The following is a 5,893-nucleotide window of genomic DNA, read 5'->3' as shown; positions in this document are numbered from 1 at the left end:
AAAATACCCATGATGGAGATGTGTGCATTATAATAATGGCTAACATTTATTGAGTGTTTATTAAATGTTGGCACTGTTAAAAGCTTTACATATATCCATACATGTCTTCATAGCCTCTCAACATGCTTACCATATAATTGTCTCCATTTTACAGGCTAAGAGCCTGGGTCAGAGAACGTTAAGTAGTTTGTACCAAATTATACAGCGATTAAGTGGCATAACCAGGATTTGAGCTCAAGCAGCCTGACACAGAGCACTTGGTCGCTCCCATTTCCATTCCCCAGCTGCACATACACAACTATCTTAATCACGATGCCCTACAGTCTCTGGCCAAAAAAGTGCTCAACACTGGATGATTTTTCAGTTTGTAATTCTTCATGGAGTCAGTCATGTGCAAACCCCACTGTGACTTGTACACATAAACCCATAAAAAAATAACATACTCAAGAAAATGAGAAAAGAAGCCACGGACTTGGGAGAAGATATTTGCAAAAGCCACATCTGCTAAAGGACTGGTACCCAACATATACAAAGAACCCTTAAAATTCAACAATAAGGAAACAACCTGATTTAAAAAATGGGCCCAAAACCTTATTAGACACCTCACCAAAGGAGATATACAGATGGCAAATACAGACACACCTCATTTTATTGTACTTCACTTTATTGTGCTTTACAGATATTGTATGTCTTAGAAATTGAAGGTTTGTGGCAACTTTGTGTCGAGCACGCCTATCATTTTCCCAACAGCATTTGCTCACTTTGTGTCTCATTTTGGTAATTCACACAATATTTCAAATTTTTTCATTATTATTACATTTGTGTGGTGATCTGTGATCAGTCATCCTTGACGCTACTATTGTAATTGTTTTGGCATGCCATGAACTGCATGCAAATAAGATGGCAAACTTAATGGAGAAATGTTGTGTGTGTTCTGACTGCTCCACCCACTGGCCGTTTATCCATCTCTCTCCCTCTTTTCAGGCCTATCTATTCTCTGAGACGCAACAGTATTGAAATTAGGCTAATTAATAACCCTACAATGGCCTCTAAAGTGTACAGGTGAAAGAATCACATGTCTCTCACTTTAAATCTAAAGCTAGAAATGCTTAAGTTTAGTGAGGAAGGCATGTCGCAAACCAATATAGGCTGAAAGCTGGACCTCTTGTACCAAATAGTTAGCCAAGTCGTGAGTGCAAAGGAAAAGTTCTTGGTGTAAATTGAAAGTGCTACTCCTGTGAATACACAAACGACAAGAAAGCAAAACAGCCTTACTGCTGATATGGAGAAAGTTTTCGTGGTCCAGATAGAAGATCAAACCAGCCACAACATTCCCTTAAGCCAAAGCTTAATCCAGAGCAAGGCCCTAATTCTCTTTAATTCCAAGAGGGCTAAGAGAGGTGAAGAAACTGAAAAGTTTAAAGCTAGCAGAGTTTGGTTCATGAGGTTTAAGGAAAGAAGCCATCTCCATAACATAAAAGTGCAAGGTGAAGTAGCAAGTGCAGATGTAGAAGATGCAGCCAGTTATCCAGATGTTCTAGCAAATATAATTAATGAAGGTGGCTACACTAAACAACAGATTTTTCCATGTAGACAAAGCAGCCTTCTATTGGAAGAAGAAGCCATCTAGGGTTTTCATAGCTAGAGAGGAGAAGTCAACGCCTGGCTTCAAAGCTTCAAAAGACAGGCTGACTCTCTTGTTAGGGGCTAATGCAGCTGGTGACTGGAAGTTGAAGCCATTGCTCATGTACCATTCTGAAAATCCTAGGGCCCTTAGGAATGATGCTAAGTCTACTCTGCCTGTGCTCTGTAAATGGAACAACAAAGCCTGGGTGACAGCACATCTGTTTATAGCATGGTTCCCTTAATATTTTAAGCCCACTGTTGAGACCTACAGCTCAGAAAAAGAAGATTCCTTTTAAAACATTACTGCTCATTGACAATGCACCTGGTCACCCAAGAACTCTTATGGAGATGGAGAAGGACATTAATGTTTTCATGCCAGCTAGCACAGTATCCATTCTACAGCCCATAGATCAAGGAGTAATTTCGACTTTCAAGTCTTATTATTTATGAAATACATTTTGTAAGGCTGTAGCTGACATAGAGAGTGATTCCTTTGATGGATCTGGGCAGAGCAAATTGAAAATCTTCTGGAAAGGATTCACTATTCTAGATGCTATTAAGAACATTTTTGGTTTATGGGAAGAGGTCAAACTGTCAACATTAACAGGAGTCTGAAAGAAGTTGATTCCAACCCTCATGGATGACTTGAGGGCTTCAAGATTTCAGTGGCAGAAGTAACTGCAGATGTGGTGGAAATAGCAAGAGAACTAGAATTAGAAGTGGAGCCTGAAGATGTGACTGAATTGCTGCCATCTCATGATAAAACTTTCATGGATAAGGAGCTGCCCTTTCTGGATGAGCAAAAGCAGTAGTTTCTTGAGATGGAATCTATTCCTGGTGAAGATGCTGTAAAGACTATTGAAATGACAACAAAGTATTTAGAATATTACATAAGCTTAGTTGATAAAGCAGTGGCAGGGATTGACTCCAATTTTGAAAGAAGTTCTACTGTTGGTAACATGCTATCAAACAGCATTGCATGCTACAGAGAAATCGTTCATGAAAGGAGGAGTCAATCAATGTGGCAAACTGCACTGTTGTCTGATTTTAAGAAATTGTCTGGAATTCCCTGGCAGTCCAGTGGTTAGGACTCCACGCTTCCACCGCAGGGGGCAAGGGTTCGATCCCTGGTCGGGGAACTAAGATGCTGCATGCCGTGCGGTACGGCCAAAAAGAAAGAAAAAGAAAAAAGAAAGAAACTGCCACAACCACCCCAACCTTCAGAGCCACCACTCTGACCAGTCAGCAACCACCAACATCGAGGCAAGACACACCCCAGCAAAAAGATTCTGACTCAGTGAAGGCTTATATGGAGGTTACCATTTTTTAGTAATCAGGTATTTAATTTGGGTATGTTAGTTGTTCTTTTAGACATAATGCTGTTGCACGCTTAATCAACTACAGCCTAATGTAAACATAACTTTTGTATGCACTGGGAAACAAAAAGATTTGTGGGACTCGCTTTATAGCAATAGTCACTTTATTGCGATGGTCTGGAACTGAACCTGCAATATCTCTGAGGTGATCTGTAAGTACATGAAAATATGCTCCACATCATATGTCATCAGAGAAATGCAAAGGAAAACAACAGTGAGATACCCCTACGCATCTATTAGAATGGTTAAAATCCAAAGCAGTAACAACTCCAAATACCGGCAAGAATGTGGAACAATAGGAACTCTCATTCATGCTGGTGGGAATGCAAAATGGATCAGCCACTTTGGAAGACAGTTTGGCCACTTCTTGAAAAACTAAACATACTCTTACCACATGATCCAGCAATCACACTCCTTGGTATTTACCCAAAGGAGTTGAAAACATATGTCCGCACAAAAGCCTGAACAGGGATGTTTATAGCAGCTTTATTCATAATTGTAAAAACTTGGAAGCAACTAAGACGTCCTTCAGTAGGTGAATGGGTAAACTGAGGTACATCCAGGACAATGGACTATTATTCTGCACTGAAAAGAAATGAACTATCAAGCTATGAGAAGATATGGAGGAACCTTAAATGCATATCATTAAATGAAAGAAGCCAATCTTTAAAAGCTACATGCTGGGGGGCTTCCCTGGTGGCGCAGTGGTTGAGAGTCCGCCTGCCAATGCAGGGGACACGGGTTCGAGCCCTGGTCTGGGAGGATCCCACATGCCGCGGAGCGGCTGGGCCCGTGAGCCACAGTTGCTGAGCCTGCGTGTCTGGAGCCTGTGCTCCGCAACAAGAGAGGCCGCGATAGCGAGAGGCCCATGCACTGCGATGAAGAGTGGCCCCCGCTTGCCACAACTGGAGAAAGCCCTCGCACAGAAACGAAGACCCAACACAGCCATAAATAAAATAAATAAATAAATTTAAAAAAAAAAAGATGGCTAGAAAAAAAAAAAAAAGCTACATGCTGTATGATTCCAACTATATCCCATTGTGGAAAAGGCAAAACTATGGAGACAGTAAAAAGACCAGTGGTTTTCAGGGGGTAGGGATGAATGCAGGGAAGGAGGGATGAATAAGTGGAGCACGGAGGATTTTTCGGGCAGTGACATGACTCTGTATGATACTATATTGGTTGATACATGTCATTTATACTTTTGTCCAAACCTACAGAGTGTGCAACGCCAAGAGTGAACCCTAATGTAAACTATGGACTTTGTGTGATTGTGATGTGTCACTGTAGGTTCATCAATTGCAGCAAATGTGCTCTGGGGAGAGACATTGATCATGGGGGAGGCTGTGCACGTATAGGGGGCAGGGAGTAAGTGGGAAACCTCTCTACCTTCCTCTCAGTTTTGTCGTGAACCTAAAACTGCTCTAAAAAATTAGTCCTTAAAAAAATAGATAACTTCCTCATTGTATCCCAAAGTCTTCCCAGAGATACTCCCTGACCCGTTATCTTTGAGTGTGTTTGACTCCTCTCACAGGTAGCTGGGTGCCCACTTCACCTTGTCCCTGGAAGGATTTTTCCTGTTGCTTTGTGCTAATTCTCAAGCCTTTCTTAGAACTTTCCCCAGAGTATCTTCCATGTACATGGTGCTGGAGTGGGTGGAGACATATGCATTTATTTATCGATTCAAACATGCCCAATTTATTTAAGTTGTACCGACTGCCCTGTGGCCTCTGGGAATGTGTGTATAATTCTCAGAGGCAACCTTTAAACTAAATCAAACTGAAAAACTTATCTTTAAGTAACAACTTACAGATCTAATAACCAAGGAAGGCTGCACCCGAACACAGATGTTATAAATCTATTATCTAAGTATCCTCTGTCCTAACACAATTTTCCCTAAAGCCTTTGAAATGTTAAATTTCTGCCAGACAAGCACACATGAATTCCAACAACTGGCTTGATGGATTTTTCACAGTTTTTTTCCATGAGTCATATTGCATGCTAGAAATACCGTGTAAGGAGAAGGCTATGAATGGGGTGAGTCTACTCAGCCAGAGAGTATGAATCACAAAATCTGGGGTTATAATGAGGTTCAGCCTGATGTGGGATGGTCAAGTTTGGGGGTGGGAGAGTCTAATGCCAGTGTATTGATAGGATGTTGGGTGGGGTTATCAGGTCTTCTGCTTAGAAATGCCGACTTGTGGTGCAGAAACATTTTCTATGGAGGACAAAACCAACAATAGCTGAGCAATATAAAAAGCAATGTGCAGTCCGGGGGCCAAAGCAATGTGGAATTAAACAAGGTTGTTAGAGATTCTACTGATCATGTGGAAATTTAGAGTTGAACCTCTATCCTAGCAGGCCAAGAGGAAAAACCAGGAACCAAGGACAAAGACATCATGGGTGGGGTGGGGGAGGGGGAGGTAGGGAGCCCATCATCTTACTTATCCCTGTCCAAGACTGACGCCAGGTGGGAAGGGCTGGACCAATTCCAGAAGCCAGCCTAGTAGAGAGAGCCTGCCAGTTTCTTCATGTATTTCTTTGGTGCTGAGCCTGCAATTGGAAATAGAAGGAAGGACCACAGTACTCAGAGAAGCAGCCAGCACTGGCTAAATAAGCCACTGCTTTGGTGGCAAGTAGCTTCACGCTCACGCTCTTAAGGAAAGAAAAATCTACTACAAGTATCTCTTGGAAAATTCTATAAGTAATCAGCATCAGCAGAGTCAAACTGAGAACTGTTATTCCCAGAAAATCAGATGCTTCTTTGTAAGATTAATTACTGGGATTCACCAAACCCTGGCTTTGAGCAGATGGGTAAAGATTGTGAGGGCTGTCCTTCCCTTTTCCCAATAATTTAGCCTATGAGGTGGCAGCCCCTTGGCTCCCAATGT

General features: G+C 41.9%; 1 pseudogene; it reads left to right on the top strand.

Moving 5' to 3' along the window:
- The first annotated feature begins 1,042 nt into the window (after nt 1–1,042).
- On the top strand, nt 1,043–2,956 carry LOC130704851 (tigger transposable element-derived protein 1-like; annotated as a pseudogene).
- The last annotated feature ends 2,937 nt before the right edge of the window (nt 2,957–5,893 follow it).

Source organism: Balaenoptera acutorostrata, chromosome 15 (genome assembly GCF_949987535.1).
Source record: "Balaenoptera acutorostrata chromosome 15, mBalAcu1.1, whole genome shotgun sequence".
NCBI classification, from domain to species: domain Eukaryota; kingdom Metazoa; phylum Chordata; class Mammalia; order Artiodactyla; family Balaenopteridae; genus Balaenoptera; species Balaenoptera acutorostrata.
The sequence above is the reverse complement of the archived record's forward strand: the minus strand, read 5'-3'. Positions and strand labels throughout refer to the sequence as shown.